The 25,528-nt window shown below is 32.1% G+C and overlaps 1 long non-coding RNA gene across 1 annotated transcript; it reads right to left on the bottom strand.

Annotated features, from left to right (window-relative positions):
• Window positions 1-6,155: 6,155 nt before the first annotated feature.
• LOC131606969 (uncharacterized) lies at window positions 6,156-6,980 on the bottom strand. The gene is made up of 2 exons (XR_009285141.1): window positions 6,488-6,980; window positions 6,156-6,402 (listed from the first exon to the last, which is right to left on the bottom strand). It is a non-coding gene; the product is annotated as an uncharacterized LOC131606969 (long non-coding RNA).
• Window positions 6,981-25,528: the final 18,548 nt, after the last annotated feature.

Below are 25,528 nucleotides of genomic sequence, written 5' to 3'. Positions count from 1 at the left end.
ATGTTGATTGAAGATAATAAACTACAAATTTTAAAATTTTGAATGATTTAAATGTGGGCCTTTAAAAGAATAAAAATTTAATAGGGTTTTTTTTGCTTAAAATTAAATTGAACCAGTAACAAGATAACCGGAAAAAACCGACACTGTTAACCGAACTGTTCATAATCGAACCCGAAAAAACTGAAAGGAAAACCGGTCGGAAGTTGAGCCCAAAGAGCTCACCCGTGGATTGGTTCGGTTCAGGAGTTTGGGCCCGAACCCGGACCGAACCGAACCGTTGTCCACCCCTAGAAGCAACCATATCAAACAGTTTATGAAATTTTGGTTCCCGTTTTGACGTTCGAACTCCTGGTTCGATATGATTTTTAAAACATTGATCCATTATATATGTAAATTAAATTATAGAGTATACACTACTACAAATAGCGCTTTAAATTGTTCGATAGCACATCTGTTGGAGCAATATCATATCAAACAGGTGAAGATTGTATCGATTGTTTGATTAAATTGTATCGATTGGAACCTTAAGTCCTAAAATAAAATTATTATTCTCAAAATAAACTTTCTAATATTTTTTAAACATTTTCATTTGCTTGATTTTGACTCTATTTGATATTTTAAATAATTATTTGAATCTGAGGTAAGATTAGCAGAAAAATGATTTTGGAGCTGTTTTCATAAGATGCTATGTGAATTAAGTTGTTAACATTTTAGAACGTAAGTTCAGTGGTTGATAATACATATCCGAGTTAAGTTGTTAGAAGTTAGTATGAGTTATATTGGTTATTTAATTGCTAAATGTTTGATGAATATGCCTTGTTGAATATTGATGGTTGATTAATGTTGTTTTGATGTTGTTGATGAGTATTGTTGAGAAAATAATTATTTTAATTATTATACTGAGTTATGATGAAAAGTGTTGAGTTATGTTGAGATGTTTAGTTTAGAGAGGAAGAATTGTTGTGGACTTGTATTGACGATGTTCATGTTGAGTTTTAGGTTTAAAGAGAAACTAGTTACATGTATTGCAATTAGAGACTTGAGACGAGTATTGCATTTGTTAGTTGTAACACCCGTATTTAATTAAATAATTTTAAATTAAATATATTGAGTATTTTGCGATGATATGTGGAATTACTTAATAATCGGGTAGAAAGTTGAGTAAAGTCGTAAGATAAATAATATTAGAGTTATTATTTATTTTAGGAGTTATTAAATAAATTTGGTTGGATTTAATTATAGGTGTGAATTAACAATGGAGGGGTATTAGTTAGTAAAACCCAAACATGAGTTTTAGAAGCCCATTATTTTTCTATTAGGTTTTGTTAGAGTAGTAGTAGTTATCAAACAAAACCAAAAGAACACAAAAACTGTCACGTAGCAGAGAAAGAGGAAAAATAAGAAATAAGGGTTTATTGCTAGCAGTATGGATTTTGCGGGTTGCATTCTTAGAAGTTGCAGTTTAACGATCAAATTTTCGAGCTCCGTTCAATCCAAAGGTAAGGGATGGGGTTCGGCTAATATAATCGATTGCATGATAGTTGTTATGTGGGATTTAGGGTTGTATAATTTTACTTCTAATTTTGTGTTCATGTGCTGAATTGTGGCTTCTGTGATTTTGTTGGTGTATCAGTTGATCTAGACTTACAAACTAAGTTGTTCTGTGGCTAATATTACTGGTATATGTTGCATTGATTCAATTCTGTGATATATGTTGATGGAATGATGAATTGTGTTGGAAATTATAACTCGTATGTGTTATGGGTTTACAAAATGGAAAGAACAGGAATGAGGGTGTATAGATGAACATAACTATAGTGGAGACGGGGGTCTAAAAAATTTGGTGATCCCTCCCCCCACATAAGGAGACAGACGTCTCCATGGTGTGTAGCAAGTGGAGGCGGGCGCCTCAAGGGTGAGGAAGAGGTGGAGGTGGGCGCCTCCCTCCCCTGAGGGCCCCACTTTTATTTTCTTTGCTTATGGATACGCGACCTTGGTTTCTGGGTAGTCACTGGTGGTTCTTAGTAAATCTTAGCATAACTAGGTGAATTTTGGCATAGAAATGACACAGATTAGTATTAGATATTAGATGAATAATTTGTGATAAATTGGTAGTGGATTCTTTAGGATTTGAAACCAATAATTGACAGAATATATGTAACAGGAAACAATTGTTAGTAGCAGAAGTTGTAAAATTCGACAGGAAGCTAATAATGTAGGGATGACTTATATCAGTAGGAGTAATTTATAGGAATGTATAGTTGAATAAATTGATGTTGCAGAAAAATAAAAATAGTATAAAAATATCGCGTAGATAAAAATAACGGTATAATTAGTTGCCATGAATCGAACGAAATTCGTCGCAGTGGTTCGTATATATATATATATTAGGTAATTATGGTTGGTTGCTTTTATGGAATATTAAGTTGATTTCGTGAATTGCAGGTATTGTCGAAATAAGTTGGTTTTGGTCCCGACTTTGGACAAGTTTTGGTTGTAGGCTTAGATGGCCAAAGTTGAAAGTTGTTGAAGTTGCGATTAAGTTGTTGTTTCTGTTGTTATTGTTCTGATTGTGTTGTGAGGTTATTGATTCAGATGTCGTGCATAACGTTGCATAACATTGCATTGATTAAGTTAGCCCTGAGGGCACCTGATTAAGTTGGCCTTGATGGCATCCTGTTAAAGTTGTTGAAATGCCTCGATAACCTGACATATGATTAAGTTGGGAGTTGTAATCCGATTGATCCACATCCATTTTCATAGTCGAGTTTCATGTTGAGTTGCATTTTGACGTCGTTGTTATTGCTATGTTGCTTGGTTGATTGTTGTATTGTGGTTGTTTCTGAATGTGGTGAATATTGTATGATTCTATGTCTAATATATCAATTATCATACTTTTGCCTATACTTTTCGATATCTCACCCTTTCTTTGTTTTTGCCATTGCCTTTATATTGGTAATGTGCAGGTAACGAGGAGTAAAGATTTAGTAGCTTTTGGGTGTCGTTGCTCTGATAGTTGCACTCGGGGGAAACGAACGTTTGTTTTGATTTATGTTGTTATTTCCTTTAAAGTTGAATTTGGTTGTTATTTTGAGAATTTTGTTGTTGATTTAAGTTGTTGAAAGATGCTATGATTACTCGCTGTTTTAAGTTGATTTGTTTTCCGCTGCAGTTACTTAATTAAAGTTGAATCATTGAGACTAAATACTTGTTGAAGTCCTTTACTTTATTTTGATGCTATGTATCTGTTCAAAAATCAAGTTGTCCCGTTGTTGGTTTGAAAGTTGAATGTAATACCTCAAGTTAAGTCGAAATTTTGGCACTCTGATTTTAATATAAACGTTGGGTAGATTTGAGGTGTTATATTTGTCGCATTCATGCATCATGTATATCAGAGATAGACAGGACTTTGGTCTAGTGACAAGTGGGACTTCAATCCCGTTAGAAGTTTCATATCCAAATAGGAAACAATGACGAGTGGATTAATTAGTAACATACCTCTAACATCAAAACTTTGGTACCACATGCTTTGGAGTAGAGGAGATAAATACATTGCATACGTAATTTCATTTATGAATGATTATTGTTGGGGATGGATTGTGCGATTTATTATCTATGCTAATTGTTCTATCCTTGTTGTTTGATGCACCATTAATATATGTGAATGTATTCTCACCCCCTGTTTAGTCTCACCCCCTGTTTGTTATGTGTTGTCTTCACGCTTGTGGTGGAAATACTCATGTAGAGGAGCTTTAATTGTTTCTTGTGTTGGAGGATGAAATAGTTGACCGTCTTCATCATTTATCTTCTATGTTATTTAGTTCCCGTGTGTCGCTCAAATAGTGTAACATTTAGGTTGAGACCATTCCATGTTTTTTACGAGTTGTATACGTTATTTGGTTCATGATTTGAATAAAGTTGATTTTATTTTATAAGACAAAAGAAGATATGTTTTAATTGTTTAATTCCGCTGCTAACTTATTTTATATCTAGAAAGATGTTTATGCTGAGAAAATATGGCACCCTTTTGAGTAATTATTTCCGCATGTTTTATAAATTAACTCCGTAGGATTTAGTTGTTACAAATACCACCACTATATATCTTGGACGCTATCTTGTAAAACTCAAACATTGATAATGAAAATATTTGTCATAGGAATAGTGAAAACATTGATAATGAAAGCTTGGAACAAATCTCTGGGATGGATTGAAAGTACAAAAAAATTGTTCGATGGTTGATGTTTTTTCGTAATATCTTATCTTTTAACTAAAATTTTATGTTTTATATCTAACTTTTTTTTCATGTTATATCAAAAATTGGATGCGTGCAAAACCTTTGAACTTGAAAAGTAATTAGTATGTATGAAAGTTTGGATTTAATGTTTTCCGAGAATAATAGCGACGATGATAAATCATATTTGTCAAAATCCGAGTTTGTTGTTCTTTAAGAATAAAAAACTTCGTATTTTAATTAAAAAATGGACATTTGTAATTTGCATTAAAAAAAAACCTTTTTCCTCGGTTTTTGACAGAAACCAAGAGATATTTGACGTTAGTTTTGAAATAAAATTTTTGTTGTTGTAGATGATCGAACCAATGACCATTTCAATTATCTCTTCGATTAATCAGAAATCGAGGATGAAATGACAAATTTTCATAACACCCTTTATTGTTTCGCTTGTGTCACCGAAATAAATCTCCTAAATACCCAAAGTAAAATGTAGTTTTTATAATCAGGGGTGGCCTTGAGCACGGGCTCGTGGGGCGGGAACCCAGGGCCCCATAATTTTAGGTGCACCAATTTTTTTTATCACTATATATATATATATATATATATATATATATATATATATATATATATATATATATATATATATATATATATATATATATATATATATAAAAAGAAAATTTTCTGATATAAAAATACTTGTTAGAATTTTTATTTTAAAAAATATTGGCTAACAAAATTATAGGGCTATTACAAAGTAAAAATTAATAAAAGAATGTAATTTCCCATAAATAAAATATAGAGTAGAATAAAATCAATCAATTCCCCTAAAATAAAATCAATTAATATATTTATAATTTTAACAACTAAAGAGTTTAATTGAGGCACTAAAATTAAAATAATCATACATAGAATGTTTTATATTATCGATAATGTTATTTGATAGGTTAGAAATCTTCTAACCGTGCTAATTTTGGATTCAAGCTGTATTAATAAATTTTAGAAAGCTTTTATTAAATATATTTTTATGGCAACTAAGTGAGATAAGTAGTATATGCAACGTATTAATTCAAATTTTGATAGGTTAATTTGATTCATTCAAATTTTGGGACTATCAAAGCTATTAAATATATATCTAATGTCATTAGTTTTATAACAATTGAATTTTGTGACTATCAATTGAATTATCCAACGGTATTAATTTTAATATCAATTGAATTTTATAAAGGTTTATGAGTTTTGTGACTATCAATTAAATTATCCAATAGTATTCATTTTAATATCAATGAATTTTATAAAGGTTTTACGAGAGAGTTGAAGAATATGGAAAAAAATTGGGTTATAATATCACATCAGAGATAATTTTTCTCGCGAGTTCTATATCCTTGTTTTTTCGAGAATAATCTATTAAATCTTGGAGGATTAGCATAATACTCGTCCATTAAAACTACTTCATAATTTTTTATTTAACAATGTCAAATGAAAAGGTGTTTTTATCCAATTATTTCTTTTATCCTTATGTATTTATTGTTAAAAAAATTTTAAGGCACCAATCTTTTGATTCGTCCGGGGCACCCAAATTCAAAGGACCGGCCCTGTTTATAATAATATTGAGCCAATAATGATGGACTATTTACTCGAACAACTTTGACGAGAGTATTAGACGAATACTTGTACTAATATGCCATAGAAATTTATTATAATTTTATAGTGACGTTCTAGTTTTTCATATATTAAACATAAAACAATTGATGTTTTTTAAAAGTTAAAAAGTGGAAGTAATATAAATTGTAAGTACGAGAATCATCAAAAGTTTAAGAATATTATGACAGAAATATAAATTGATAGAGTTGAAGGTAACATAAAAACATTATTTTACTAAAGATATTTTAAAAGGAAATATGAATGAAAATTTCACATGCTATTGAAAGAAAAGGAGACAAATTTATATTTTGTATAAAATAATCTAGTAGAAGGCCATAACAACAAGATACTTGGAATTATTAAAACTAAAAGAAAACTAAATTATTAGATGCCAATATCAATGACTAAATCACAACACATGAATATTCATTTGCAAATACAATAACCAAAATAACACATTGGTGACAAAGTACGTGCGCACAATTCCTTTGGACAATCAGCAATATCAACACATTTTTTACCACCAGCTGTAATTAATAAAATTAATAAATGAGTTAAAAAAATTATGTATAATGTAAAGAAGGAAATTTGAAAATAAAGAAAGTGTCTTACCATTAACCATCGTTGCTACAAAAAAGAAAGAGAGAACAAAAAACATAACATAAATAAAGTGAATATATTTTGCCATATTTTCTATTATATGAATTAATCAACTAGGATATGATTCTATCACTTAATTTATGATGTATATATATCATGCTCAACTTAGATCAATTAAATAGTTTGTAGAAATAATAAGTTTATTTATGCAAAGAGGTTGTAGAGTTGCTAAAGAAATCCTAAAATTATATTATTTATGAATTTTATGAATTGTCTTTTATATACACTAATGTGTCGTGTTTGTCCCTTTAACACACTTGTTAAATGGTTCTATAAAAATTTCCAATCATAATAATTAATTAGCTATTTTTATATCAAATTTTTAGTATTTAATAACTTTTCATGGAAGAAAAGAGAAAATCACAAAATAAGAATAACATTGTAAATAATCATAAAATATCTCAAAAGTGTATCAATGTAATATGTTTGTTCCTTTAGAAACACGTAAAGGTGGTCAGATAAAAAAACTTTCTAGCGATGAGAATTCATTTTGGTTTTACTTTTTGATGAGAATTCATTTTGGTTTTACTTTTTAATGATTTCTCGACATGAACTCTGAATTACTAGGGTTTCATTCTCCTAGGAACTAGAACGCATAAAGAAAAAAAAAGAAAAAAAAAAGAAAGAAAGAGGATTAATATCCGTAATAACTATTAAATATCTGTAAGTAAATAGTGTCTTGTGTTTGTCCCTTTATCATCCTTAATCACGAACTCATATGAAGATCTTGCCAATCATAAAAGTTAGTTTAATGTATTACCAATATTTTATTATTTGACAACCTTTCAAGATAGAAAAAAAATTATATTACTATAGTGTAACGTTTTAAAACCGGTCAATCGGTGAAGGTATTAGGTCACTTGTTTAAGCGCATGACTAAATCAGATTAAATTGGATAATTTGATTGAATAAACCGGTCAATATATCAAAACTATATATTTATTAAATCGGTCGAACTGAATTTTTTAATTTATCAAAACTTGATTGTTTTGTTTGAGAAAAAAACATGCATTTAATTCGATGACTTTTCAAAATCGTCGATTTATTGGTTTTTACTGGGTTTGTTTGATTCTAACCTGTTTTCACTTGGCCAATATTCGATCCACCAATCAAATTAAATTGATAATTCTTTTGATTCTCGATTCGACTGATCCGACCGACCGATTTGATCCGACTTTTAAAACACTACTATAGTGAAACTTCACAACCGCCCAATTTGTATAGAGTCTTATTTATCACTGTTGTTAAGATGTATTGTTTAGAAACCTCTACAAACCTCTTTAGAATGAAAATGCCTTTTTATCAAAACTTTCTAGTCTCAAATCAAGTGAGAGGATACCAATTGCATTGTACTCCCTCCATCTCACATTTAGTGATCCATCACACCATTTCACACATATTAAGAAAAGTGTATAAAAATAAGAAAGAGAATGTTTTTTTTCATATACTACCCCTACATGTATTGGAAATGGTGAAATTTTTATTAATTAGAGGGTAGAATTGGGAAATAAAATGGGTCATTCATTTTGGGACATCATTTTATTTTAAATGGGTCACTCATTATGGAATGGAGGGAATATAAAACAAATTACTCATCTTTCTGTGTTTCAAAATCTAGATTGGTGATTAACTAAATCAAGTCATTTACTCATTGAATTGCTAATAAGATCGGTGGATTATTGACCGGACCACATGATCGTTGGTCTAATTTCTAAAAATAAATAAATAACATACATTGTTATATATTTCAAAATATACATATTATAATTGCAAAATGTAAAAGAAAAATTTAGGGTTAAATATATAAATCCCCCTGTAATGTTAGCGAGTTTTGTTTTTAGCCCCTAGTAAAATTGTTTTTGCAATACACCCCTTGTAATTTCTAAATTCCCTCAAGGGACCCCCTTGACTGCCACATTGCAGCAAAGATTCTCTCTTGCTGCCTACGTGGCAGTCCACGTGAATTTTTTTTATTATTTTATAATTTCACGTGGAATAAATATTTATTTTTTAATTTTTTTATAATTTTTTTAAAAAAAATTAATTTTTTTTAATAATTTTGTTACTGCTTTTATTATGAGGGGGTAAATAAAAATTCGCTAATATTATAGGGGGTGTTCATAATAAAAACAGTAATAAAATTATTAAAAATTTTTTTTAAAAAATAAAATATAATTTTTTAAAAAAAAAAAATATTTATTCCACGTGGAATTTAAAAATAATTTAAAATGAATAATCCACGTGGACTGCCACGTAGGCAGCAAGAGAGAATCTTTTTTGCTATGTGGCAGTGAGGGGGGTCATTTGAGGGAATCTAGAAATTACAAGGGGCTGATTGCAAAAAAAACTTTTCTAAAAACTAAGAACAAAACTCGCTAACACTACAGGGGAATTTTATATATTTAACCTAAAAATTTATAAAAATTTATAAATATAATGAAAATTTCAATACACACACAATAATCAAATCTAAGAGTTCAAAGAACCATTACAAATATTTGATTTATAGTGACAGACAAAATTTATCATTATATGTCAATTTTAGTAGATAAAAGCGAGGTTTCCAATCATGGACACGCATGTTGGTCATGCACTATAATGTGGAAATAGCAACGGATTTTTGTGTGTCAATTTATTTATTGTCAATGGACAAATATCAACCTACAATGCATAATGAACAAATATCGACCTACAACGTATAATGTCTGTCACAATTTTTCAAAATAAAGTAATTTTCCAACTATAACATCTGAAGGTAGGTAAAAATTGTATCTTGGAAAAAAAATTAAATATAAAGAGAGATTATGAGATGGGGATTAAAATGACAACAAGATTATTGAGGTATACCATCAATAAGAATATAAAGATAGATTGGATGAGATAGTAAGAGATCTCTTTCCGCTTGATGTATGAAATGGTAAGGAATTTTTGTTAGCAAAATTTTATGTTTTGGATCTGGATATCATGATTTTTACGGTGTTCTAATTTCTATAATGAACAGTAAACACGTACCCGGATCCATACTGGTAATTCTTGTTCCGCTCTTGATTATGGAATGAAATTGTTTTCTTCTCTCTTCCTTCTTCTTTTACTAAAGAAGGATAACTTTAATATTCTTCTCTCTTCCTTTAAATTGTTTTCTTCCTTTACTAAATGTGTCTTTCATGTCCTTTTAATAAAAACACATTTATCATCACATATTAACAATAATGTATACAATATGATATGGATAACAAAACTAATCAGAAAGATAACTTTAATTGTATTCACAAGTGTCATACAATACGAACATTAAGTTTTTCATGTATATATATATATATATATATATATATATATATATATATATATATATATATATATATATATTATAATATTTACAAGGACTTTTACATAATGCCCATTCTTTTAACACGACGAACAAATGTCTTGGGCGGTAAACCTTTAGTTAACGGATCCACCATCATTAAAATCTTTACCAATATGTTCAAATGACACTTATGTTTATGCTTTTCTTCTTTCAATAATAAGTACTTCGGTTTTATGTGTTTATCACCATTTTAATACTTAACATTCTTAGAGAAGAATACATATGCAGAATTATCACAATCCTTAGTGGCCTGACTATACCATCGACAATATCAAACCCTAAGGTAGAATTCTGCAACCACAATGATTGAATTGTGCCCTCAAAATATTCCACAAAGTTCTGCCTCTATAGTAAAAGAAGAAATTATAGGTTATTTTCCATTCTTCCATGATATTAATCCTCCAGTCAGAAGGAACATACTCAAATGTGTATTTTCTTAACTCCACACATTCCACAAAGTTTAAATCCGAATAGTCAACCACTTCAAGGTGATCTGACCTTCTATATGTGAGCGTTTAATCTTTGGTGCCTTGTAAGTACCTAAGAACTTTCTTTGCAGTTTTCCTTGGCTTATATGAATGAATATCCATTTTATGCGATTTCTTACACCCACTGAACTCGCCATTTTCAATAAAACAAGCATAACCAAACTCGATTATTCTCATACTATTATTAGGGATATAAAATTTATACCTTTTCATGAGGATTATTATACACCTTTACTTTTGCTTAATATCTGGTTTTCATCTTGTCCACGGTTCATAAGAAGTTTTAGGAACTGTCTTGCTAGGAATCATATTAAAGAAAATACGCAGCAGTCCTTAATGTGTATGTCCATAATGATAATACATTACTATAATTTAACATTGACATGATCATGTCCATGATAGTACATTATGCTTTTCAACACCATTTTGTTGTGGTGCATCAGGCATAGTATATTGTTCATATTTATCACAACTTTTGAGAAACTTTATAAATGTACCTAGACATTATCCTTTTAATCAAGTTCAAAGACAACCTATTGGACCTTTCATCTTTTGTAATGTCCTCTGTAATGGTTGCATATTTTTTTCATCAATTATTAATGTTATAACTAAGTCCATAACACCATACTAGTAACCGCGAAGATTTAAAGCACACTCATACATTAAGGCTTTGATTAAATTTCATGGATTCAAACTAATCATCTTTAAACATGTATCAAAATTCACCTTTGCGTAAAACTTAAATACATCATTTCAATAAAAGTTAATCATACTCAAAACGACATGCATGTCTATATTTGGATATATAAGCATCAAGTATGACAACAAATACGTTAATTTCATTAATTATAAGTCATGATCCATCTTTGGATGATCTTTATGTCTTATAATAAATTTTATTGAACAAAATATGTTATTCTTGTAACATCGGAATCAAGTTCAATTGCATAATTTGGAATCATAAACTTTAATTAATTTGACCACTTTGGTGATTAACAAATTTCTAACCCAAATATTTCCAAATTAAACGGTACACCTTTCACTTTAAAACCAAATAATAAATTGAAGTTCATAATCAATATTTAATTGTAAACTTGTATGAATTTGACCACTTTGGTGATTAACAAATTCCATACACCCTCCGGTCACTATTATAAGCAAAAAAAATGATCTAATTCTTGGTCACTATTATAAGCAAAAATCAATTATTACTAAATCATTTAATGCTGTAATTCCTAAGATACCCCTATATTTCATTTTCCAATACTTCATTAAATTTAATAAAGAGGATATTATAGTAAATTTAATCAATGTTTTCTCCGAAATCTAAAAAGTTAACTACACTTAATTGAATTTCTTAATAATCGTGAAAACCATTTTTTTTGCTTATAAATGTGACCGGAGGGTGTATGAGTTTAACTATTCACTTTTGTATATAGAGAAATTTCTATTGAGAAAGAAAAATTGATGTTTTGTATCTGGCATATCTGTTGATGAATATTAGTCAAAGTTAAATGTGATACGCCATTTTTAGTATTTTTATTTTGCAATCATTTTAAGTAATTTGTATTAGTTAATATTTGAAATTTATATAATATATAATATAATTATACTATATTTTATACAAATATAAATTGAGATTCAAAAATTGATTTAAGTAATTTTTCTATTGATAGAAATTGATTAATATGTTCTATAAAAAAATATGATTAATAACAAGTTGGATGAGACAATTATATTTTATTGCAAGAATCAATTTTTCTATAGACAAAAATCAACCTATGTGCGGTTAATATTAAAAGATAAAAATATCACTTTTTGTTTATTTTTAATTTAAATTCAAATATAAAATTCTATCTTTTGAAAAGCTAAATATTATTTATTTAAGGGATCTTAATTTATAAAGTTATCTAAACTCTTAGCCAAAATAATAATTTGAATTCAAAATCACTAGGATATTCAAAAAGTCATAAAGTATAAATTTGAGATTTTTTTTTTATTGTTGTGTATTACCTAACTCGAAGGGCTTAATACTTGTTCTTTTATAATTGATCAAATTTATCCTTTAATTAGTAAAATTTATAATTTGATTTTGTTTTATTATAATTTCATTAAAAAAAATCTTCGTTTCCTTTCTTTTTAAGAAAGAGGTAATGTGAATCGTTCTTTACTCAAGTAACATCGTCAAAAAAATGTGAGAGACTCTTGAAATGATATATGAAGTTTCTTCAAGTATCGAGCAAAATAAGATGAACATAATAGAAAAAGAAGATGAAGACGCCACTTTAAATGTTTGCCCAAATTTAGAAATATTATAAATTATATTGGAATATTTTTTGCTGACGAATATCTAAGAGTTCAGAATTGGAAGTTTGCTCCAATCCTTAAATTGAGAGTTGGGAGACTTCTTGAATTTCAGGAAAAATCAAGAAAAATTGAAATCATAGAGAAATTGAACGAACTAGTTCAATTATTTAAACATGAAGGGGCAAGCTCAAAAAACTAAAGAATCATCAACTTCGTCAAATTCCTATCAAACAACTCCTATAGTTTCCTTCGAAAGAACATACTCAATAATCAAACGATCTTCAAAAGATTTAACACCAAACGAAGGAACCTCGCGTGTAAGAAACTATGAAGAAAAAGTATCTTCTAGTGGAATCTTGGAAAGAAAAAAGGAAGAAGAAACATCAACCTCGGAGAGAAACACAGAAGAATCTTCTTCCAACAAAGAAGATGAAGTTTGATCAAAGGAATCATATGAGGAAGATGATTTTGAGGTAACTAAACTATCTTACAAGAAATTGTTTAAAATTAGCGTTAAGTTAGTTGAAGAAAATGATAAACTTAGAAAATACAATTTAGACCTTTAGGAATATTTAGGATCTCTTGGAGAAAGCAATAAATCATTTAAGTTATAAATAGAAAAAATTAGAAACTAAGAGAAACTTGTGAGACTTGTGTTTCTCTAAAAAAGAAAGTAATTGATTTACATAAAACTCTAGGCAAGTTTACCCAATGGAAGGAAAATCTCAACTTATCAAGTCAAAGACCCTCCTAAAATAAGAATGGACTAAGATTCAAATAGGATAGAAAACATAGTAGAGGTGAAGATTATAAGAAAAATAATTGTCCATTTTATAAATGCACACAATGTAGAAGATTTAGTCATTTAGATTCTTTCTGTTTTGACAAATTGAAAAAATCTAAAGGAGATAACATTAAATCTTCTAGAAAAACTAATGTGTTAGAACAAGATTTGGTTCTGCATTCAATCTTTAAGTTTTGATGATGACAATACATATATTTGTATGAAACAATTTTGTACTCTAATAGTTTCTTAAGTGTGCATATTCACTATTTTGGTTGATTAGCATTGTTGTCCAGATAATCATCAGAATCAGTGTCATCACACATTAGAAGAACTATTCATCTCAATTCTGAAGTGACATCACCAGTTTTGAAGAATGTTCAATGAATCATCAGAAAAAGGATTTACAAATATTCGGAAGCTAAGAGACTACTCAAGATCAGATTTCAGTTTAGATACGTTTCTTGCTTCCAGTTCAGAAATCAAAATGTGTCGTTCAGATAGGCTGCTGCTTTCGACTCTGAAGACTTCTTTCTAAATCTGAATAATTATTTCTCTTGGAATGTCTACGTTACTTTTTAAACACTTCATTAAAAGAAATAAAGTTTTTTTAGAAAACTCAATTCAACCCCCCTTCATTTCTTGTATTTTTCTCTACCTTCATAATGCACCTAAACCCAAGAAAATTTAGTTACGAAAGGTGAAACCTCAATGTTTTGTAGGTATGCTTTGTAGCCCTAAGGATTGAATGATAATTAATGGAGTTGTATAAAACAAGAGGTACACTCTTTGAGTATACAGTAAGTCTCTAATCTAAGAATTTATGATAATGGTGAATATCAATGACAATGATCAAAGCAAGGGTTTTCAAGAATATCTCAATGTTTACGATCCTTAGTGATAAGTTAACCCAGTAGCAGGTTGAGTGGGTATGTTTATGATGGACTTGTCCATCTCGTTGTTTATACAAACTCTCGCATCCAGCGATACACAAATAATGACACACCATAATATGATTGATGTTCTCTTTAAGGGAAATTTTTATCATAGCCTTTTGATATTTAAGGTAGTACACTATTTTAAGGTTGAATGATCAAAAAAATCTGGTTAATCCTTTAAAATATTGCTCTTAATTTTTCTCATCTCAATAAATGATGTTTACTAACCAAATGAATGAGTTTCTAAGTGTTTTATAGAAAGGAGATGCAACTAAAACTGAATAGGGGTGCAGAAAAATAACAAAATTTAGCACGACCCAAAATTTAGCAACTAAAACTTTTTCAAAATGAAGTTTTTCTGAAACACACAATTCTCCTCCCTATTGTGTGTGAAGTCACATGTCCAACATCTACAACACAAATGCAACATCAAAAATACCAGAGACCTAATTTTTAGAAACTCTAACAGATAAGGAAGTGAAAATAAGAAGAAAAATATAGACTATGCCACAAAGAACAATGTTGATTTCTTATGTACTTCTGATACCACCAAAGTAGATATCACTAACGAACCTAATATGAAAATTGGGGAAGAAATGCTCACAAGAAAGGGCGAAGTCGGCGATAAAAGGAAAAAAAACTTTTTCAGTTCACTAATGATATAAAGAGAAAAACAATGTTTCAAAACCCTTTTATGTGCACCCACTCCAGCCACAATGGACCGTATGATCCACTACGTTGGAAAATGCAAAATGCACCATCAACAATCGAGATTTCATCAAAGAGTGTTCAAAGTGCTTGGGTACCCTAAGAAAAAGGAAGATCATTCCTCACTAGCATAAGGACACACGTCAAATACTCTTGTAAAACGTTATATTGTACAATAAGACATTTAATGCACTTATTCCTAATGATAATGACATAAGGCTCTTTGTTTATTTTTGTCTGAGAACTAAATTGAATCTCACAACATTTTTTAAAAATTAAAATGAATTTTCACTTTACTTTTAAGATAAGTTGAACCACCCTGCGTAAGTCTTTTTGGATGTGGGTGTATTCAGTGCATTGAAAATTAAAATAGTTGATTTTTTAAAAAATATTTTCTCTATTTAATATTCTTAAAGAGTATTCCGAAGACATTTGTTAGCATGACTCTACTTTTAAATAAATAACTAGAGAACACAAATTTTATATGAAATTTTGAGATATATTATAGTTCACCAAAAGTAATATTTAAATTTCTAAAAATATTTATTTTCTTTTGGACTTATACTTAACCTATCATTTGTATAATATATATATGTATATATATATATATATATATATATATATATGGGGACGACTCAAGTGAGAACACTTGGTTATTATGAGAAATGAGAACAATGAATCACGACCATTAAATTTTGATTTTGTTGATTTTAATAGACTGGATTGGTTTCTCTTTCTAGGTTGATTTAAAATAAATATTAAGGATCATAGAAAGAGAAACCAATCTAGTCCATTAAAATCAACAAAATCAAAATTTAATGGTCGTGATTCATTGTTCTCATTTCTCATAATAACCAAGTGTTCCCACTTGAGTCGTCCCCTATATATATATATATATATATATATATATATATATATATATAGATTAAATATGTTTTTACTTCCTCAATAAATTTATTTTAAAGAATTGTGCGTCTAAAGTTTTCCATCCATACTTTTGGTCTCTTCTGTCAATGTCTGTTAACAGAAACTGATGTGGCACACCATATGGAAATTTCAGTGTGGCCAGTACTGACGTCTCATGCCATGTGGCTAAGGTCAACATGATACTTGAACTCATAAAATTTCGTAGCTAATCGGTAGCTAAAATCGTAGCTAATATACAACAAATTTATTGCAGAAATTCTGATTTTAAAAAGATGCAGTTAGTTTATGTTGATGTAACACAAGTGATAAACTAAGAAAATCAATGCGTTTGAAATGTTGAAAGTTTTTCATTGACTGAATTCACTTTCAAAAGCAGCACTTTTTAGGTAGCACCACCAAATCGCACCATACTACAATTAGGGGTGTAATCGGATCGGTTTGGACCGGTTTTTGGTTGAAAAAAGGTCCGAACCAATGATATTTCCATCGGTTTGGTTTGGTTCGGTTTTCAACATTTTTCAAAAATGGAACCGAACCAAACTAACCGGTTTGGTTCGGTTTGGTTTGGTTTGGTTGATCGGTTTACAATATTTATTTTTTAAAATATTATATTCATCCGTATATTCTCCATTATCGTGTTTTTTGGTGTATTTTATACTATTATTTTTTTAAACATTATATTCATCTGTATATTCTCCATTATCGTATTTTTGGTGTATTTTATACTATTATTTTTTAAAATAATATGTTTCATGCTATATTTGTTCAAACAAATTACAAGTTGCTCTTATTCCATACGAAATAGTGACATCATTTCCTTTGCAAGTTTCCTATCAAATATAAAAGTTAACACTTAGTATCAGAAAGTTGGAAAGGGATTTCAAAGCTTAACATATAGAATATAACAAAACACACATTCATTAACATGTTTCACACCTCAAACACACATCAAAACTATTTTGTAACAAGATCTAAATGAGTTTTGATGAAGAAAAAGAAGAAAAAAAAGGTACAAAAATATATGAAAATTAACAAAGAGAACTTGAATACGAAGAAGACGACCATAACATATCATAATGACAGTAGTGAAAGGAACAATAGTTGTGGGCAATAAGAGCAGCAGTTCTGTGACAGCATAACTTTTGTGACTTATGGTTTCTATTGTCTATGCTTTAGAGTTTGATTCTAGATGCGTGTTTTGCTTAAAGGAAGGAAGTGTAAACAAAGATGGATAATAGTTGGACCGATAAAAAAATTGAGTTTAATGTGTGAATACAAGATTACACTCAAAGATGTTTTTGATTTATGGCAAACTCAAATGAGCATTCAAATAACAAGGAGAAATTTGATCACTCATGAAAGCAAACACAAGGTGATCCACTTGGCATATAAGTCGACTCAACACAAGCTGGACATGAAAAATGCAGAAAATCAGCAGTTAGGTCGACCTACTATCAACCTAGGTCGACCTAAAATGAAGGAAAGTCCATATACCTCTGCTAGGTCGACTCACAGACCATTTAGGTCGACTCAAAATGAAGAAATCTTCACATCAGTCTGCTAGGTCGACCTACATGGCAACTAGGTCGACCTGATCTGTGAAAAAGTCCCCAAAATGCATCAGAAAAGGATTCTGGTCGACCTACTCCTTCAACAGGTCGACCTAACTGGGAGAAAAATTCTGCAAGCTCTGTTAGGTCGACCTAAGCACTACAAGTGGTCGACCTAACTGATCAAGAAAGTTCAAAAATCAGTTTTTCTTGGTTCTAACTGTTATGCAATCATATATATTGTGCAAGGGTAATTATTCAATGAACACCAACGACTGAAAGATACACAAACGCTTCTCATCTTCGTTCTTCATCATCTCCAACACAATTACACATAATCATTCTTGCGTTGCGGGTTAGTGATGAGTTCGATAACGTCCATGGAACGGAATTGAAGATTCCTAGTGGGTGAAGGTTCGTGGGGTTTGTTGGTGAATAAAATCTGCGGGTTTTGTCCTCCACGACGGGTGGTTCTTGGGGGTTTTTATCAAGAGGCGTTCATTGAGGATTCGGCTGAGTGTAACGATTGAGGAACGGGGAGTTCAAGGAATCAAGACACTGCAGAAGGGAATCGAAGTGAAGCTCTTGGATAACCTTGATCTTGCTCAAGATTAAGGGGGAAGAAGATTCAAAGGATCGACATAATTGGTTTATCGTTTATCGCTTTGTTATCTTCTTTGTATATACTACTTTCAACATTAATGAAAGATTACCCAATTTCAATTTGGAATTGGGGGCAGACGTAGTCGTAGCGAGGACGATCGACGAACTGCCTAAACAAATATCGTGTTCTTGTTGCTTTTACTTTCTCTTTTACTTTCTGTTCATAATTGGTTATAAGTGCAAAATTGATCAACGATTCGAGTGTTAAAATTGTGAATTAAAGTTCTGCACAAACATCACAATTCACTACAACTTGAATCACTATCAATTTGAACGTATCACCAAGTGTTTGTGCTTTTGCTTAATCCAATCTTACTGCATTGCAAATCAAAGTTGTCAATCTAGAAGTTAATTGGATTTCAGTTGTTAAACGTATTGGTTAGCTATCATATTACTTCACCATCAATTCCACTTATTCTTTGGTTTTGAAACACGTACGATCTTTGCAATAGCGGTCCAGAATAGACGCAAGTCGATTCAGAACCGCTTTCGCTCGAGTCAGTAAAAAAAATCCTTAAAAACTTAGAGAGATCTATTCACCCCCCCTCTAGATCCTTAGGCCAGCGTCTAACAAGTGGCATCAAGAGCTCTGGTTTATTCCGTGCTACGTGAAACACTTATTGGAAAGATGGCTTCTGGACCTAAAGGGGCTCATAATAGAGCTCCAGTTTTCAACGGAGAAAACTACGGCTATTGGAAGGATTGTATGTGTGTCCATATCAATGCAATTGATAGGAACATCTGGACAGCTATTGTCAATGGTCCATTTCAGATCACTATGACAAATGCAGCTGGTGCAGTTGTTCCAAAACCAGAAGATACTTGGAATGCTGAAGATGAAAAGAAATATGCATACGATTGGAAAGCGAGAAACATTCTAATCTCAGCTCTAGGAGTTGATGAATACTATCGCGTTTCCCATTGTAGATCAGCTAAAGCTATGTGGGACACATTGCAAGTTGCCCACGAGGGAACGGATGATGTCAAACTAGCTAGGATCAATACGTTAACTCAAGAGTTCGAACTTTTCCACATGGAAGATGGTGAAACCATCGAAAGCATGCAGAAAAGATTCGTTCACCTGAAAAATCGATTAAATTCTCTTGATAGACCTGTTTCCAATGCAGTTGCTACTAACAAAATCTTAAGGTGTTTGAACAGGGAATGGCAGCCCAAAGTTACAGCAATTAAGGAAGCAAATGATCTCAACACTTTAGACATTACCACTCTTTTTGGTAAACTAGAGGAACATGAACAGCATCTTAAATGCCTTGACATGCATGAGAAGAGGACAAAGAAAGAAAAGAACATGGAGAAAGAGGTAGAGAAGAAGTCAATAGCTCTAAAAGCTTCGAGCTCCAAGACCTCAAAACGAGAGCCAAAGGATAGTGACACAAGTGATGACGAAGACTCCGATGATGAGGAAATGGGACTGTTTGTGCGAAGATACAACAAATATCTAAAGAAAAATGGAGCAAAACATTCCGACAAAGGATTGATCAACTATAGAAAGCAATCAAACATGTTCAAACAAGATGACGACAACAAAGGAAAGATCAAAGGCCTTTGCTTCAATTGTGGGAAAGCCGGTCACTACAAACCGGATTGTCCATACCTTAAGAAAGAAAAGGAGAAGAACCAAAGCAAAGGTCATAACAAATCTAAAAGAGCTTACATAGCATGGGAAAGTGATTCATCTAGTGAAAGCTCGTCAAGCGATGAAGAAGAATCAGCAAACCTATGTCTCATGGCTCATCAAAACAAGAAAAAGAAAGCTGTAAGTCATCTCAAACCTGAACTTGTAGATAAGGTATCTCATTCTCAACTAAAACTTGCTTTTGAAGAATTACATAGAGATGCAATTAAAGCCTTCAAACTTTTGGCCTCAAATAAGAAAATATTTTCATATCTTGAATCAAAAGTTGAGAAAACCGAAAGGGATATGGAAGCTTTAAAACAATCTATGCTAGACATTCAAAAGGACAAAGTTGAATTAGATCCTACATCATGGTTTGGTTGTGAGACATGTCACATTTGGCAAAAAGAAGTAAGAGATCTAAAAGCCAAGTTAGACAAGGCTCTACAACCAAAAGTGACTTTTGCGGTTGATCCAAACAAGTTCAAAAGATCGTATACTCCTTTATATAGTAAATACACTTTTGTACCAAAAGTATCAACTAGCAAAACTCCATATTCTCATCATATTACCTGTCATTATTGTTGCAAAAAGGGACATACCATTGAAAAATGCAAATTTAGGAGAATTTTAGTTCCTAAAGGAGTATTTCAATGGTTGCCTAAGTGCAACAAATTGTGTACTCACTACCAAGGACCCAATGAAAATTGGGGACCTCCCTCTTTAAATTAATCTTGCAGGAAAAGTGTCTTGACATTGCCGAAAGGTTGTGGTTCCTTGATAGCGGATGTTCAAGACACATGACTGGAGACCTATCTCTTTTCGTTGAGTTTCAAGCAAAGAAAAAGGGGTATGTCACCTATGGAGATAACAATCGGGGAGCTATACTTGGTAAAGGAAGTGTAGGTAACCCTTCTACCACTACTATAACTGATGTGCTGCTAGTAGAAGGTCTTAAACATAATCTTTTAAGTATAAGTCAATTGTGCGACAAAGATTTTAAAGTAATGTTTACAAATTCTGGATGCACAATAGAACATACTAAGAAAAGAGACATTATGTTTAAGGGCTTAAGAGTAAACAACATCTACATGCTAAACTTGGATGAGGTATCTAAGTCTAGTACCAAATGTCTAGTTGCTCTAGGCGATGACTCATGGCTTTGGCATAGACGTCTCGCCCACATAAATTTTGACTTACTAAATAAAGTTGTCTCAAAAGATTTAGTAATCGGCTTACCCAAAATGAAGTTTTCAAAAGATCATCTATGTGATGCTTGTCAAAAGGGAAAGCAAACAAAAACCTCTTTTAAATCAAAGAACGTGGTTTCAACATCACGCCCTCTTGAACTACTTCACATGGATCTCTTTGGCCCTTCAAGGACTAAAAGCATAGGTGGAAACACCTATGGTTTTGTCATTGTCGATGATTACTCGAGATTTTGTTGGACAATCTTTTTACCTAGTAAGGATCAAACTTTTTCAGCCTTTACTCAATTTGCTAGATTATGTCAAAACAAAATGAACAACAAAATAGTTGCAATTCGAAGTGATCACGGTGGAGAATTTGAAAACATTTCTTTTGAAAAATACTGTGATAAACATGGAATTGAGCATAACTTTTCAGCTCCTAGAACACCTCAACAAAACGGAGTAGTTGAACGTAAAAATCGTGTTCTAGAGGAGCTGGCAAGAACAATGCTGAATGAGGGTAATCTACCAAAGTATTTCTGGGCTGACGCGATTAGTACAGCATGTTATGTTTTGAATAGGATAACAATACGTCCTATACTGAACAAAACTCCCTATGAATTACTAAAGGGTAGAAAACCAAATGTATCTCATCTCCATGTATTCGGTTGCAAGTGTTTTGTTTTGAACAATGGTAAGGATAATCTTGGCAAATTCGACGCTAAAGCTGATGAGGGCATATTCCTTGGTTACTCACAATCTAGCAAAGCATATCGAATATATAATAAGAGATTACTTATAGTAGAAGAGTCAGTACACGTTTCTTTTGATGAATCTTATGCAAAATATGTCGAGAAAGGTCTTTCATTTAATGATGCAGGTCCATCCACTGAAGACATTGTCAAGGATAAGGAAGATGAAGATGAAAGTGTTGTAAAGAAAGATGCTGAGAGAGAGAAAGATGAGTCTCACAATGAAAATGAAAAAGAAAGCATCTCAAACAATGAAGAGCTTCCAAAGGCCTGGACAAACGTGAAAGACCATCCAATTGATAATATAATAGGAGACATCTCAAGGGGCGTTACAACACGCTCAAAGATAAGTAACTTCTGCCATCATTTTGCTTTTGTTTCACAAGTTGAGCCGAAAAACGCTAAGGATGCATTACTTGATGAGCATTGGCTAATGGCCATGCAAGAAGAATTAAACCAATTTAAACGGAATGATGTTTGGGACTTAGTCCCTCATCCGGGAGATCATCAAGTAATAGGCACTAGATGGGTTTTTCGTAACAAACTTGATGAAAACGGCGTTATTACTAGAAACAAAGCTAGATTAGTTGCCCAAGGTTACAATCAAGAGGAAGGTATTGATTATGAAGAGACATATGCTCCTGTAGCACGTCTCGAAGCTATTCGCCTCTTACTTGCTTATGCTTGTCCTAAAGACTTCAAACTATTCCAAATGGATGTTAAGAGTGCCTTTCTAAATGGCTATATAAATGAAGAAGTCTATGTTGCTCAGCCACCCGGCTTTGAGAATTACATGTATCCGACTCATGTTTATAAGCTGAAACGTGCTCTATACGGTCTTAAACAAGCCCCTCGGGCTTGGTATGAACGTTTGAGCAAATTTCTCCTTAGTCAAGGGTACTCTAGAGGTAAAGTTGATACTACTCTCTTTATTAAAAGAAAAGATAAGGATATTCTCTTAGTCCAAATTTATGTAGATGATATTATATTTGGATCCACTAATGCAAAACTTGTCAAAGACTTTTCTAAGCTTATGCAGAGTGAATTTGAGATGAGTCTCATGGGTGAGCTAAATTTCTTCCTTGGCCTACAAATCAAGCAACTCAGTCATGGAACGTTTGTGAATCAAACTAAATATTGTACGGAGCTGCTCAAAAGATTTGGAATGAGTGAAGCAAAGGAAATTGACACACCTATGGCAACAAATACAAATCTAGACAAAGATGAGAAAGGTAAAGAGGTTGACGTGAAATTATACCGAGGTATGATAGGTTCACTATTGTATCTTACTGCCTCAAGACCAGACATAATGTTTAGTGTGTGTATGTGTGCAAGATATCAATCTTGTCCAAAAGAATCTCACTTGAAAGCTGTCAAAAGAATTCTGCGATACTTACGTGGAACTACTACATATGGCCTATGGTATCCAAAAGGAAATGAGTGTCATTTGGTAGGATTCTCCGATTCAGATTTTGCTGGCTGCAAATCCGATAGAAAAAGCACTAGTGGAACGTGTCATCTATTCTCAAACTCATTAATAAGTTGGCACAGTAAGAAACAAGTATCGGTTGCATTATCCACTGCTGAGGCAGAATATGTAGCTGCTGGAAGCTGCTGTGCACAAATATTATGGCTCAAGCAACAACTTCTTGACTTTGGTATTAAGCTTGATCACATACCTATCATGTGCGACAACACAAGCGCCATAAACTTGAGTAAAAATCCTGTCTTACACTCACGTACCAAACACATTGAAATAAGGCATCACTTTCTACGAGATCATGTAGAGAAAGGAGATGTTACTTTTGAACATGTAGAAAGCAAGAAGCAACTAGCTGACATCTTCACCAAACCGCTAGCAACGGAGCAATATTTCAACATTCGTAGGGAATTAGGGATACTCGATATCTCTAATCTGGGTTAATTACGTTTGTTTTCTCTTAATATTATTTCTTTACCTTATGTATATATCTATTTGTCTTGCTAACATCCTTTTTAGCATAAAGGTGGTTCATCATCAAGCCAGGCGTCATATTGAAAAAGCGGTAACGTAATTGTTGTTCACTTCCAAAAATATTATTGATACTATAATATGCTATCAATTAACATGCTTATAGTGACCTCATGCATAAAAACTGCTCCTGCTCACATATGTGTCTCATTCTACCATTAACTACCTTTTACCTACTATACTATACATGCTAGCATTATTATCTATGGTTCTCTTGTTACTCTTCTCCTGTTTTCTCTTTTTGATGTTGACAAAGGGGGAGATAGCTGCTGAGTGTACGGGGGAGCTTTGTTGAGAGAGATGCTGGATGTACGGGGGAGTCAGCTTTGTTGAGAGAGATGCTGGATGTACGGGGGAGTCTTTTGAGTCCTTGCCACTTACTACCAAAGCTCTTGAGTATTGGTTTGCCATCATCAAAAAGGGGGAGTTTGTGAATACAAGATTACACTCAAAGATGTTTTTGATTTATGGCAAACTCAAATGAGCATTCAAATAACAAGGAGAAATTTGATCACTCATGAAAGCAAACACAAGGTGATCCACTTGGCATATAAGTCGACTCAACACAAGCTGGACATGAAAAATGCAGAAAATCAGCAGTTAGGTCGACCTACTATCAACCTAGGTCGACCTAAAATGAAGGAAAGTCCATATACCTCTGCTAGGTCGACTCACAGACCATTTAGGTCGACTCAAAATGAAGAAATCTTCACATCAGTCTGCTAGGTCGACCTACATGGCAACTAGGTCGACCTGATCTGTGAAAAAGTCCCCAAAATGCATCAGAAAAGGATTCTGGTCGACCTACTCCTTCAACAGGTCGACCTAACTGGGAGAAAAATTCTGCAAGCTCTGTTAGGTCGACCTAAGCACTACAAGTGGTCGACCTAACTGATCAAGAAAGTTCAAAAATCAGTTTTTCTTGGTTCTAACTGTTATGCAATCATATATATTGTGCAAGGGTAATTATTCAATGAACACCAACGACTGAAAGATACACAAACGCTTCTCATCTTCGTTCTTCATCATCTCCAACACAATTACACATAATCATTCTTGCGTTGCGGGTTAGTGATGAGTTCGATAACGTCCATGGAACGGAATTGAAGATTCCTAGTGGGTGAAGGTTCGTGGGGTTTGTTGGTGAATAAAATCTGCGGGTTTTGTCCTCCACGACGGGTGGTTCTTGGGGGTTTTTATCAAGAGGCGTTCATTGAGGATTCGGCTGAGTGTAACGATTGAGGAACGGGGAGTTCAAGGAATCAAGACACTGCAGAAGGGAATCGAAGTGAAGCTCTTGGATAACCTTGATCTTGCTCAAGATTAAGGGGGAAGAAGATTCAAAGGATCGACATAATTGGTTTATCGTTTATCGCTTTGTTATCTTCTTTGTATATACTACTTTCAACATTAATGAAAGATTACCCAATTTCAATTTGGAATTGGGGGCAGACGTAGTCGTAGCGAGGACGATCGACGAACTGCCTAAACAAATATCGTGTTCTTGTTGCTTTTACTTTCTCTTTTACTTTCTGTTCATAATTGGTTATAAGTGCAAAATTGATCAACGATTCGAGTGTTAAAATTGTGAATTAAAGTTCTGCACAAACATCACAATTCACTACAACTTGAATCACTATCAATTTGAACGTATCACCAAGTGTTTGTGCTT

This window comes from Vicia villosa, linkage group LG5, assembly GCF_029867415.1.
Source record: "Vicia villosa cultivar HV-30 ecotype Madison, WI linkage group LG5, Vvil1.0, whole genome shotgun sequence".
NCBI classification, from domain to species: domain Eukaryota; kingdom Viridiplantae; phylum Streptophyta; class Magnoliopsida; order Fabales; family Fabaceae; genus Vicia; species Vicia villosa.
The sequence above is the reverse complement of the archived record's forward strand: the minus strand, read 5'-3'. Positions and strand labels throughout refer to the sequence as shown.